Source organism: Artemia franciscana, chromosome 18 (genome assembly GCF_032884065.1).
Source record: "Artemia franciscana chromosome 18, ASM3288406v1, whole genome shotgun sequence".
NCBI classification, from domain to species: Eukaryota; Metazoa; Arthropoda; class Branchiopoda; order Anostraca; family Artemiidae; genus Artemia; species Artemia franciscana.
The window spans coordinates 658586-672824 of record NC_088880.1 but is presented as its reverse complement, the minus strand read 5'-3'; the positions used below and the strand labels follow the sequence as shown (position 1 = coordinate 672824).

General features: G+C 33.4%; 1 protein-coding gene across 5 annotated transcripts in view; it reads right to left on the bottom strand.

The window, feature by feature from the left end:
- The window catches only part of LOC136038473 (uncharacterized), a 181881-nt gene that overhangs the window by 136933 nt on the left and 30709 nt on the right, over positions 1–14239 (bottom strand). Inside the window, exon 1 of one of the 5 annotated variants that reach the window (XM_065721540.1) lies at positions 1346–1454. The exons of the other annotated variants lie outside the window; for them this stretch is intronic. The gene's annotated coding sequence lies outside the window, so the exon portion shown is untranslated. Of the gene's footprint in view, positions 1–1345; positions 1455–14239 lie in introns of those variants that run through there. 5 annotated transcript variants of the gene reach the window in all.

Sequence of the window (14239 nt, the reverse complement as noted above, 5' to 3'; positions counted from 1 at the left end):
GACTCATCCCTCTATCACCCCCACCCATCACTAGTCTGTCCCTATCGATCCCCAAACAAAATCACGCCTATTCTATATTCCTAGAAGTAGGCGTGTTCTGGAGCTGGAGATTTAGAGTTTTAATTCTATTAAATGTAAGTGAGAAATGATTTATGAGGTAGTACCTCACACAAACCAGTACCCAGAGTAAGCATTACGAGCTAGTACCTCCTGCAAACCAGAGCCCAGAGTAGGCCACCCCTATTTTCCTCCTCCCGTCACTCATTCAGTGTTTCTGTTAAAGTGAATCCAAAGATGGCATTTTACAAAACGATAAGTCTACAAGAAATCAAAAAAAGTTCTAAGGCTCCCCATGCCTCCTCATCCATCCTTGTTTCTCACTCCTCCTTTACTTTGGTATACGTTAACTTCCACCATTGTATATTTTATGAGTTTTCCGATTATTACTGTTGCAATGTAACTAATATATGTTTGATCACGTAAGATAGCTGCTGGACTATCATAAATTCACAACCTTGTAGAAATTAAGTCTTTTCCATTGTAGCTAAGTAATTTGCTCCTTTTGTTCTTGAAAGTAAAAATATCCCAAACAACAACAACAAAAAATAGAAACAAATGATTCTTCATAAAAAGACTTGAAAAGCCCCAATATTTTTTCAAACCTTCCAAAACTCGGCTGCTTAAATTCTTTGTTTAAGGAGGTCCTAAATTATATTCAGAAACTTTGAACTACTGGGGTAATGACAACTTAAAAGTGAGCACTTCTTTTAGTAATAATAAAAAAAATCAATTTAGGGTGATTACCTCAAAGAATGACGTTTTTGTTTAAAAAAGATTTGTTTATAAAGTAGCAGCTATCCATCTTCATACGAAAAATAGTATAATTTCAAATTTCATTTAGATTCCAGAGGAATCCATACCTATAAAATCATTACACCCTTTGTGAGTCTTATGTTGACTGATCATCTCAAAAACAAAAGGTCCATTATCAAATATCAAGTCCAAAACGGCAAAAATTTTAAATTGGTGAAGCATTTTACAGTCTTGACACTCCAGAATTCTTGTGGGTATAATTTTAAGTGTGACTTAATAGCTTAATTTGTAAGTGTGACTGAATACAAATTTATTCCAGTGTCATTATAATAAACTTTTTATTGCTAAAGTTGCAAAGGCTTTTACTTCGAGGCATAGACTAATAAACATACCCCTTGTTAAAAGTTAGAAGTTTGATAGCAACCCAGGATGCACCCCTTTCTCCATTTTTACCTACCCTCCGAAAGACCTCTGATAAAGATTTTGAGATATCCAATTCGGTCAAATTAATCATAAGATCTAAAAACTGTACCTTAAGGGAGGATAAGACCCAGTAGCACCTTAGGCAAGGGTTGTATGCTATACAAGTTGCCTGTGTAGTTGTTTGCATAGAAAGTTTGTTATTGGGAAGACGAGGGGTCCAACTTGTGGGACCCTTGACCTCAAAAGAACTAACTGCAGTATATTAAACTTTAATTGAAGGCTTAGAGGGCTATTAAAAGAAGTTAAAACATACTATTTGAATACTTGTGGTCAAAAAAGCGTATCAGCAATCTCAGTAACGGCTGAGGGTATGAAGTTCAAAAGAGTAATAAACGCCTTTCTTATCATTTTCAATTCACAGAAGTATTGAAGTCAGAATTAAGTACAGTAGTTTTACAACTAGAGTTTTGTCTATATTGGAAGTACTATATCAATTTTGGAGTTGACTAATGGAAAACAAGCAAGAGATATGTTTTACTCAATAGAAAAGTCCCCACTACAAAAATTTTAAACCCCACGCACTCATACTGCTTTTAGCGTTCAAAGCTAAGAACGTCACTTTCCACTGGAGTTGTTACGAAACTAGAGCCACCTCATGAATGTCCTCAGATTAGGCCACTTCTTCCTGTCCAAACACCTTGGAAGAATCTTAAACGACTGCAAAATATTGTATCCTACGAGTATGATTAACTATAGACCTTTCTTAAGGAGGAGACCTCTCACTCTATCCCCCAACCCGTCGCTCGTCTGTCCCTATCGCTCCCCAAACGAAATCACGCCTATTCTATATTTCTAGAAGTTGGCGTGTTCTGGAGCTGGAGATTTAGGGTTTTAATACTATTCAATGAAAGTGACCAATGACTTATGAGGTAATGGGTCATACAGACCAGTACCCAGAATAGGCATTACGAACAAGTACCTCCAGCACACCAGAGCCCAGAGTAGGCCACCCCTCTTTCCCCCTTCCCTTAGGCTTCCTTCTGTGAAGATATATGTGTTTATGTTTGTTTAAGCTCTTAATACATTGCAAGTCCAATTTGATCTATTGAAGAATGTCCTCACGAAGAGCATTGCTAGTAATGGGTTGGATCAGGAAAATTAGCAAATTTGGAATGTAGGGACGAAGAAATCGTTAACAAAAAATCACCAGATATTGAATAAAATGGGCGAAAATGCGCAAATTGTCAGTAAAAAAATGTAAACAAAAGCGGATAAAGATGCTCTTGGTCAGAAAACTGATGGAGACCAAATTAAGAAGAAAAATTAATGTAAAGGATTAAGAGCAGATGGTAAATATGCAGTTTTTTACATAGTTTATCTGGGATAAAAGTAAGCATATTCCTTGATACCTTTTATTATGCTTTTTCAAAATTCAACAGTCACATCTGGGGTAAATTATTTTTTGAGCCTTTAAAGTTTTTAAAATAAACTGGCTGTTGAGAAAAAATTTGTATATTGTAGTTGATTCACGAAAATCAAATATCATATTCAGTATCCCTAAGAGTAAAATGCTATTATGAAAACAAATTTACAGAAATTTTCGAAAAGAGCCAGAAACCCTTCAAAAGTGACGCCGGTTTTCTTGTGATGTCGTTTTTGAGAAGAGCACTTTTTAAAAAGCCCTTTGAAAAGCTAGGTTATTTTTAGCCTTTTTAAAAGCTTAAAATGCGATTCTCCTCAGAAGTGACTATTTACGTAAGAGCATAAAAAATGAATTAAGTAATATGTTCACTTTCATACATATTAATTATGTGAAAATTTTCATATATTATTTTGCGGATATTTTAAATAAAGAGATGTCATCTATGGGAATTCCAATTAAATCCAAGGTACAAGAATTAGCAAACTGCCATCCCAACACTTGTACATTTGAGTCAGGATATTTGCACCAGCCTAACAACTATCCTAAGCAAAGAGAAATGCCATCTACTGGAATTTTGTTAAACTAGGGAACCGCAATTAGAAAACTACTACCCCAAGGTCAGTTGTCCTTGAGATAAGTAATTTGGAAAAGTTAAACAGCTATTTTAAAGAAAGAGAAATGCCATCCATTAGATTTTTGGTTTAAAAGCTTTCTGGTGTAGTGTCTTATAGCTTATTTTTGGTTGAATTTTTACACAAACTAACAACGTTAAAATTTGGTTTTCCAAATTTAATTACTAAAAGAGTTCACCTAATACATGGTCGAAGTTCTCAGCACGAACATGATTTATAACAACAAGTAATATGTTCATCATTCGTGGTATATCTACTTAATTAGTATGGTTAATAAACATAACGTTAGTATTCCTTATAAATGGGGGGAAAAAAATCAGAAAGCAACCTATAATAAAACAACATGACATGGATGATTTTAAAAACATTATCAAACCCATCCAAACAAAAAAATAACGAGAATAAATAACCGTTACTCAAATTCAAAGTTTAATTATTTTTGTCGAAAAAGTGTGAATTTTCTATTTTAATTCATCTACGTCTGTGGAAGGGGAGGGGGAGAGGCTTGAAATAGAAAATTGAATTTTCAGGTCACACATGACAAATTTACAAGTTGTATATACCAGACAAATTTTGTTCTTATGGAACGCCCCCCTCGAAGGTATGGAGGTACGCAGGATATTTTCGAGGGGAGTTGAACTTGTTTATTTAAACAAACTACCTAAAACATAACAACTACATATGGTCCGAAGTCTGGTATCTGAGCGTGAATCCTGAACTTAGAAATGCAACATGGATTTGATTTGGTCAGTTACAGATGTCTCATTGAAAACGAAAACGAACGAGGATGACTGGATTCCCGCCAATATCTTTCAATCAAACAGTTTGTGCCAACAAACTGAAAATAAGGAGCGATGCGACTCTACTCTAACCAAAACTCTAACCGAGTCTTGATAATAATGGATACATCAAAAGAATTAAATTTCGGTGCTTATTCAAATGTATAAAATTCATCAAGTTTAATGTTGCCCATCAAAAGTTACGAAACTGAGCAAATTTACCTAATTTTTGAAAAAGATGCAAAACATCTTCAAAACACTAAGTGATCTTAATGAGTATCATGTCATCAAGTTCAGCATATGAGAGAGCCCTACTGTAAATGTTTTAAATTCCTATATGCAAAAATGTGGAATTTTAATTTTTTTTTTTACCAGAAGCAAGATCACGGATATTTTTTTATTTGTTGTTTTTTCCCCAAGTGGTATTGTATCGAACTTGAGATCGTAGAAGACTGTTGGTCCTTATTATAGATAAATATTTTCATCTTGTTTTTCTTTGCCTTGCGATGGTTAAGTACAATGCTTGTTTATATCAGTATTTAAAAGGCTTTAGAAATCATGAAGATAATAAAAACGTTCGAAGAAATACATATAATGATTGATCGAAGAAAAGACAAGAAGAGCGAAAGATAGTAGTAGAGCACTAAAAGAAAGGAAAAATACATCTTTAGCGCATGGAGTATGTTTCAAACAAGAAAAAATCGTCAAAGGTTCACTATTTGATTTATAACGAGCAGACAAAACTTGGAAAATGGCTTTTTGAAGGAAGCACCTGAGTGACAATAAAATGGCAATGTTAAGTGACAATAAAATGACAGAATTTCTCCATTTCCTAATAGCCTCTAAGCGTCAGACTCTGACTCCTAGGCAGAAGACCTTTCCCTGTGCTTATGCTTGGATGGGAGATATAGACATTGACAAAACAGCTTTAAGAACGAATTCAAAATTTCAAAAAAAATTGCTTAAGGCAAATTCTGGGTATCCACTGGTCAGATAAAATTATGAAAACCTTTATAAGTGAAAAGTAAAACAAGCAAAGACAGTTGAGAGAACTCGAAGTAGCATATGGTTGTATTAATGCCACACGGACCGCATGGTCGATGGCAGGCTCCCTCATGATACTTGGTGTTGGGTTCCCTCCGGTATTAGAAAGCGTGGATGGCAAACCCCGCATTCCTGATGCCTAGAAAGGGTGGCTAGAATGGTGGGTATATCTTTAGTTCACCTTTAGCTTCAGGATCTTCAGAGGTTCTCGTGGCGATGCAATTTGTCGCCTCATGCACTACTTGTTGTGGGAGGAACTAAGTCTAAGTAATAGTGATCAACAAAAACTTAGGTTTTTCTTCTAACTGAAATCCCATAAATCTAGCATAATGCTCTTTATGTCAACTAATAAGACTAGAGGATTTATGTGCTATAGTTTACCTAAAACAAGTCAGAGACATCTGTAAAGAAATTATAACCTTGACTTAAAAACAATTAGATCAAGACAATTCGAATGACTCCTTAGAAATAGTCCCATAAATAGGCCCAGTAAATTTGATTGAATCTCAGAATCAGTGTTCTGGAATTGAAAAAAGTAATATTATCAGGGAAAATAACGAGAAAATCCAATGAAGGTTACCTGTTGCTACATCAGCTTGCTTTTGTGGAATTAGAGAAATAAATTCAGGATATATACCACTGATACAATAGCAAAATTTCATCAATTAGTTAGATCATGGTTGCAGCAACAGCTGCAACCTAGAAAAAAAACGAACCATGATTCTCAATAGTCAAAAACCTAAAAAACGTGTTTAAACAAAAGTCTATTGAGAAATCACTCCTATTTGTACTTAATTCAGGAATGGTAACTATTTACTCGATTTGTCATAAAAGAAAATTTTATTTTTTAGACCATTAGGCATTGCAAAATGAATTAATAGGAATTACAAGAGGCACTGACCTTACCAATTTTCTGTCAAATTTGCAATTAAACAGAACAATATTTTCTTTTAATTAAACATAATTAAAAGAACATAAATTCAATTATTTAAATTAAACAGATCATTATATCGGAACATTAGCTCAATAATATTCCGGTGCCCAGGTAGTGGCAAAGTTGAAAATAAATTGGGAAACCAATAAATCATAACTCAGTGGAGGGGGGACAATGATGTCTAAAGGAGCATGAGGGGCTGCATATAATTCGGTATAATAATTTCATTTCACAATAATTTTAATAATTTCATCATATTTTTTTTTTTTTTTTTATTTAATAAAATATCTTAAAATGTTTGTATTGTAAGCAAAAAAACTGAAATGAAAGGTGATATTGTAACTCTTGATCGAAAAATTTATATACTTCAAAATAAAAAGATTAATGACAAGGGCCAAGGGCAGACCAGAGAAATTAATGATGAAACAAAATTAACTGGAATGACAACACAAGTAAAAAGTTAATGACAACAAATGACAACTTTAAACAATAAAAATGTTTTCAAAAGTTTAAAATTTATACAAAGTAAAAATATCTCTTCTGACACTTCTATGTAGAATTCATAATAACTATTTTGAGTAAAATGGTAGAAAATAATAGAAAGTATACTCAAAAAAAGTTAAAGAACTGAAAAATATCATTGGTATAACTAAATCCGTTTATTTGAATTTTAATGAACTAAATTTAAGCTTTACTGTAAAGAGCGAGGTACTGACGAGGGGGTGAACCCCTTCATATATGTAATAAAAACATGAGAATACAAAAGTTCGTTACTTAACCTAATTTATAAGTTACGTATATCTTTTACAAATAAAAACATTCGTAAAAAATTAAAAGTTCTAGTTGCCTTTTTAAGTAACCCAAAAAAATCGGGGGGCAACCAGGCTTCCTCCCCCGATCCTTTTTTTCTCAAAATCATTCGATCAAAATTATGAGAAAGCCATTTAGCCAAAAAAATAAATATGCAAATTTCGTTTTAATTATTCCTCTGCGGAGAGCCAAAATCAAAACATGCATTGATTCAAAAACGTTCAGAAATTAAATAAAAAAACAACAATTTTTTTTAACTGAAAGTAAGGAGCGACATTAATACTTAAAAGGAACAGAAATTACTTCGTATGTGAAAGGGGCTGCTTCCTCATCAGCGCCCCGCTCTTTACGCTAAAGTTTTTTACTGTTTTAAAAAGTAGAGTTGAGAAAAAGAGTCAATCTTTAGCGTAAAGAGCGGGGCGTTGATGAGGAAGCAGCTCCTTTCATATACGAATTAATTTCTGTTCGTTTTAAGTATTAATGTCGCTCCTTACTTTCAGTTAAAAAAACTTGTTTTTTTTATATTTAATTTTCAAAAGAGGTGTATTGGAAAGTTAGGATTCGAGGATGAAGAACTATTTTTAAAAACTCTTTAAAATGAAAAAAAAACTTGTTTTGGAGTCCATTATAGTCATTAAAAAAAGACTGATTCCACTTCTATTCGGAAAAGGACAGCACCAGCATCATTCTTAATAAGTCTTAAATCTGCTTTAGAAGACTTTGACAAAAAGGTGCTAATAATGCCATCTGCCAAATTAATATAAAATATTTAGGTCCCCGTAATGCTGAAAATCCTATTTGGATGAGTAAACCCACGAAGAATAAGTCTTGCACAAATTGGGAATCCCGTCTAAATTTCATAGATGGCCACATTGATTATATTAGTACAGAATTTCTTAGAAATCACAAGAAAGATCTGGTTTGTATATTCAAGCTCATTTTGCTAGAGGGCATTTGAAAATAGCGCAATTGCAGCCAAATGCTTAGGAAGGTACACTTTCTATTTACAAGACAAATATTTTGCTGCTATAGGAAAATTGTCTAGGAAAATTTCGAGAAAAATGAGTCAACCTCAAACGAAATGCTATACAAATGATTCTTTCACTACCCAACCCAAAAATATGTGCTGATCTTGAATCATAATAGTTTACCAATCATTCTCTTTGACAAATTAAGTTTTTTGAGGTTGAGGTGAAAAATGTTGATTGACTAAATACGAGAAAATGTGATTAAATATGTTCATTTTTATGCTCTTTTATTGCTAATGAACATGAAACTAAATGTTTATAGTCAAAAGAATTGTTTGGGGCTGAAAACTTCGCGAGAGAGTGTGCTTGGGGGAGATGTTCTAGGAAAATTGTGAAAAAAAGGAATAGCCTCAAATAAATTGCTCTACGCATGATTCTTTCATCATCCGACCAAGAAATATGTGCTGATTCCGAACTCAAAAAGTTTGCCACTCTAGCTTTTTCATAAATTTGAGTTTTTTTAGTTTAAAATTTGAAGTTGAGGCTAAAAATGTTGATCGAGTAAATACCAAAAAATACAATTTGATAGGTCATCAATAAGTTTGCCGCTCTAGCTTTTTCATAAATTATAGCCTTTTGAGTTAGAATTTCAGCTTGAGGTAAAAAATGTTGACCGAGTAAATACAAAAAAATACGATTTGATAGGTCATCGATAAGTTTGCCACTCTAGCTTTTTCATAAATCAGAGCTTTTGAGTTTGAATTTCAGCTTGAGCTAAAAAACATTGATTGAGTTAATACCAGCAAATGTGATTTGCTGATCATTTGTCATTTTTTTCTACGCTCTACGCTCTTTTTTCTGATGAACGTGAAACTAAATACTAAAAGTCAAAAGTATTGTTTGGGGCTTATAGCATTGAGAGAGAGTTAGGTTGAGGAAGAGATTCAGTCTGCAGGTGTATTTTAAACTTGGCCTAAGGGGAAACTTTTCCAGCCTCGCGCCTTAGTAACAGCCAAGACTGGGTCTAGCTAACGTCCAATATGCCTGAAACCTCAGTTTTATGTAACTGAGTAAGAATGAAGAGGAGTAAAGGAATTCGCAATGCATATTCGGCAACAACAAAAAAAATCTGTCAAACAGCTTCCCTTAGCTGAGACAAAACGCTAGTTCAAATAAAAGGATCAATATACCCAACTATAGTATACCCAACAGAGATCAATTACCTAAGGTCGAACGGGTTGTTCCTTTACAATTGCCACATTGCCACATAGGTCCCAAACAATTCTTTTGACTTTAAACATTTAGTTTCGTGTTCATCAGCAAAAAAAAAGAAGAAGAAGAGTGTAGAAAAGATATATCTAATCGCATTTACTGTTATTTGAAATTCACGAAAGAGCTAGACCAGTAAACCTTTTGGATTCCAAAGTGGCACATATTTTTTAGTCGGATGGTGAAAAACTTGTTTGTATTGCAATTTGTTTGAGGAGAAACCACATGTTTACTAGATAGCAATACTCCACTATTAATAAAATATTTCTAAACATTTAAAATATATTTAATTGCTTGAACAATCACCCAATAATGGTCAACTGTTTTTTTCGTTTTTTTTAGTTCTTGTGGTCAAAATATTTAGAATTGGTTCGGGATCTTGTAATACGCTTTATAGCGTGGATAAGAGATCTGATTAATCGACTGAAAGCTAAAAGCCGACGCATACTTTCCTGGAAATCAAACCCTTTAACGTCTCTCATTTTCTTCGAAAGATAGATACATTCAGTGTTAATAAAAGCTTATATCATTAGAGAGTTCAAATTTAGATTTTCTGATTATACGGAGAAGAACTTTCAAACAGTTCGTGGTAATTGTAATAAGGAGCGACTCGGCTCAATGGTAACCAAGACTCTAAAAAACGGAATTTCGATGCTAAAAGATACATCAAAAGAATCAGATGTTTATGCTGATTTTAAATATGTAATTATCATTAAGTTTAAACTTACCTATTAAAAGTTAGGAGCCTGATAAAATTTGCCTTATTTTAGAAAACAGAAGGAAACACCCCGTAAAAGTCATAGAATCTTAAACAAAATCACACCATCAGATTCAGAGTATCCAAGAACCCTACAATAGACTATTTAACTATTTATTCTACGGCCTTTGTAATTCAGGGGTCACTTTTAAGGAATTGGGACAAAATTTAAGCTTTAGCGTAAAGAGCGAGGTATTGACGAGGGTGTCATATCTATATAAAAACATACAAATATAATAGTTTGTTACAAAAGTTAATTCATCAGTTACGTATATTTTTACTAATAAAAACGTTCGTAAGAAATTAAAAGTTCCAGTTGTCTTTTTAAATAACCAAAAAATTGGAGTGTAACTAGGCCTACTCCCCCGCTCCTTTTTTATCAAAATCGTCCGATCAAAACTATGAGAAAGCCATTTAGCCATAAAAACAAATTAATATGCAAATTTTGTTTTAATTATTCATGTGCGGAGAGCCACAATCAAAATATGCATTAATTCAAAAATGTTCAGAAATCAAATAAAAAAACAATCTTTTTTTACCGAAAGTATGGAGCTATATTAAAACTTAAAACGAAAAGAAATTACTCCGTTCATGAAAAGGGCTGTTCCCTGCTCCACGCCTCGCTCTTTAAGTTATATTTTTTTACTGTTTGGAAAAGTAGAGTTGAGAGAAAGAGTCAAACTTTAGCGTAAAGAGCGGGGCGTTGAGAAGGGAACAGCCCCTTTCATATACAGATTAATTTTTGTTCGTTTTAAGTTTTAATATCGCTCCTTACTTTCAGTTAAAGAAAACTTGTTTTGTTTTTATTTAATAAAATCTTGTTAAGGATCAGGGAGGGTAGTCTCAAAAATATTCTAGAATACCCGTAAGAAATACGTAAGAAACTAGCTCAAAAGAATGCTATTTGATTATTGTAAGAGTGGCGTCTGAGCTTTCAATCGTAACTAGTCTCATTGACCATTTGATAATGAACCTCCTGGTTTTAAGATGATCAGCCGACGTATTACTCACAAAATCGTTTGTAAGGTACCGAATCTTCTGGAATATAAAGGAAAGTCGTTATGACATCATTTTTCCCAACGGTTCTTGCTAGCCAACTGTCAGTAAGGAGTGAAACGGCTTAATAACCCTTTTTAACTTTTTAACGTCTTAACCCTTTTTTGACAGCTTAATAATAACTGAAACTCCTTGTTGCTTCAAAACTCTTTTTATGCAGGCTCATGTGTTACTCAATGTGTTAGGCTCACTGTTACCCACTAAAAGCTACGATCCTTAGAAAATTAGATTGGTTTTTAAGAAAACAAGAGCAGCCTTAGAGGGTTGAAATAGCCTTAATGAAAATGACGCCATCAGATTCAGTGTATTCGAGAATCGAGATCGTAGCTTTTAGTGGGTAACATTAAATTTGATGAGTCTGCATAAAAAGAGTTTTGAAGCAACGAGGAGTTTCAGTTACTATTAAGCCGTTTATTTTGCATCACCCAAAAGGGTTAAGACCCTTAGAAAATTTACCTGATTTCTGAGCAATTGACCAATCTTAATAAAAATTAAAACATCAGATTCCGCGTATCAGAAATCCTTGCGGTAGAGGTTTTAACGACCTATGATCAAAAAAGTGAAATTTCATTTTTTTTGCTTGAAGGGGGATTGTGGATGCATGTTAGTTTTTTTTTCAGCGGTTCTCGTATCAGAACAATAGTACTAGAACATCGAGAGAGGGTTCGTTTGAACGGAAATAAAAAGTTATAGTGCTGTTTTGTGTGACTAATAATATTAATGGTAAACAAAGCCCCCTCCCACTCCTCTTTTTTCCTTTGCTTGTATTACATTAACTAGAATTTACTATATGGCGTGATTTATTCTTTACTAGGTTTCAGCTATATTTACAACCAGGATGCCGCTAAACTTACATAATCTCCATTTGTAATAAATTGTACTGATCCTTTGTGTAATTTAACAAAAAGGTGGCTTTTCGTAAAAATTGATTTTACAGTAAATACTCTTTTCCTTATTTATTGCAAAATACACTAAAACTAGCGATTTCATTTAAAATGAGTCCTTAAAGAGCACTTTATTATTTTTCGGTGACCTAACTGTAGAAAGGAAAAAAATTGCTTTTCATAAAGATTTAACTAAGCTGCCGTAACGATCCTTGTTTTTCAGGTCAATTGCTTTTCCTTGTTGCTCAAGCCATGGGACTGTAAGTTTCCTGTGTGATATTTTTAGCAAGGGCAATTTTAATGACGAACTTAAATAGCAATGGGTAAAACCCTACAGGCTTGTAAAATAGCAGAAGTCACTTGCTTGCAAATTTAGCACGGATGTATCGTCTTTAATTCTCTACCCTATACAGAGAAATAATAGAGATTAGTTAAATGGCAAATTTGAAGGTGCTTAATGTAAAATGCAAAAACACAGTGTAGAAAATAAAATCCATTTTTTGCAAAAAAAAACTAAATCTTTATATGCAGGATGATGAAGCTTATAATCGTGGGTCACAACCATAATAATACTATTATAATAATGGTAGGGCAGGTAGGTGGACTGGTAGGGCAGGTTACACTAATAGCTAAAGTTTGTAATTCATGAAAACACTGAGAAACACAACGGTGTCAAGAATCGGTGTCAAACATAACAGTGTCAAGGTGTCAATGGTGTCAAGCTTTTCATTTAGAATCCAAAGAATCTGATGGCTTAAAAATTATTTTGCCAGTCACATCCTCGGGTGACCGTCCCATAGAAAAAAGGTCCATTAACAAAAGATCCTTCCATAGGAATAGTTATCATTTAGAACGACTAAGAATTGGTGGTGTAATATTAGTAAATTTTTAGAGACTCTACCCTCCTAAACTTTAAAAGAAAAAACTGCTTTGTTTAAACAGTAAAGATAATTCACACTATCCATTAATATAAGTCTCATTAAACCTAAACATATCCGGTACAAAGTTAAATGTCTTTCTTAAGATATCCAAGAATGAAGTTTCACCTTTTAGTTTTCTATCGTTTCTTCGAACTTCTTATCCAAGCACTAAAGCTTGTTTCAAAACCCGCCAAAAAATTCTAAATTGATGAAGTATTCTTGAAGATTTTATAGAGTGAAACGTAGAATCAATAATCAAGACTAGCAAAATATTGGTCGTATATTTTAGGATTCGCATCCTTCTCTGCCTTCGGCTTCAATTGCAATATTGACAGAATTCCTCTGTCTAAATGTGCTTCAATAAACAAACTTGGATCTTTTTTGTGATTTTCAAGAAAGCCTGTAACCATATAATCAATATGGCCTTCCATGAAAACAACACGAGATAGCCAATTTGAACAAGATTTATTCTTTATAGGCTTGCTCTTCCAAATAGGATATTCAGCAGTATGGGGACCTAAATGTTTTATATTAATTTGACAAATGAGGAGCCTCATTATCATCACCTTTTTGTCTAAGTCGACTAAAGCAGTTTTAAGTTTTGTTGAGAATAACGGCTCGTGTCGCTCATCTCCAATAAGAAAGTCGACCAATTTTTTTGCTTCTGACTGTATTTGACTCCATAACAGGCTTCGTTGTTTTTCAAGAGTTTTTAAAAATAGTTCTCCATCGTGAGATGCTAAGTCTCCAATGCGCCTATTTGGAAAATTTGTCGGTAACTCAACCACTGAAGTAAATTCTGTGAAATTCAAAAATGGTGAATTAGTTATACCGAGGATATCTTTCATTTTCGCAATTTTCTTTGACAGTGATTTCAATGTTTTTCTATTGCTTAATTCAGAATTGTCACTTTTGAACTGGTTAATTCTATGGAGAAATGCCAAAAGAGATTTTTTACTTTTTAGATATTCCATACTTTTGAAAACATCATTATAGTATAAAGTCTTGGAAGTTGTCATATCATTGTCAAAATTTGGGCTTGTGTCGTCATCTAAATTAATTTTGACCGTTGGTTTAACTTGCCTGGCGTTGTCAATACTTTTTGCGTCTTGCTCTTTCCCCTTGTCATTATCCTTGTTATGTTCAACTCTATCAATTTTCTGACCAAGAATATGTTTACCCCCTTTCGTTTTGGTTTCTTCACCTACCATGTGTGTAGTTTCGCTGATTTTGTTCAATACCCGTTGAATTTTTGGGGTTGATTTCTGAGTCTCTGCATCATAAATTTCCTTGTTGTCATGGTTCAAGCTATTACTAACTACCCCAGCATGGACATTCTCCGATAAAACAAATTGAACTTGCAGCGCAAATATAGCATAAACAAACATAAATTTATTCATCTCTATTGTGTATTAGGTATTAAGAAATTAAACCTTAATAGAACGCTAGAGCATAAAGCTATAAGAGAGGTAATGAAATAATATTTTCTCTGTTTTTCTGTTTTGATGTGGCTACTTTTAATCAATG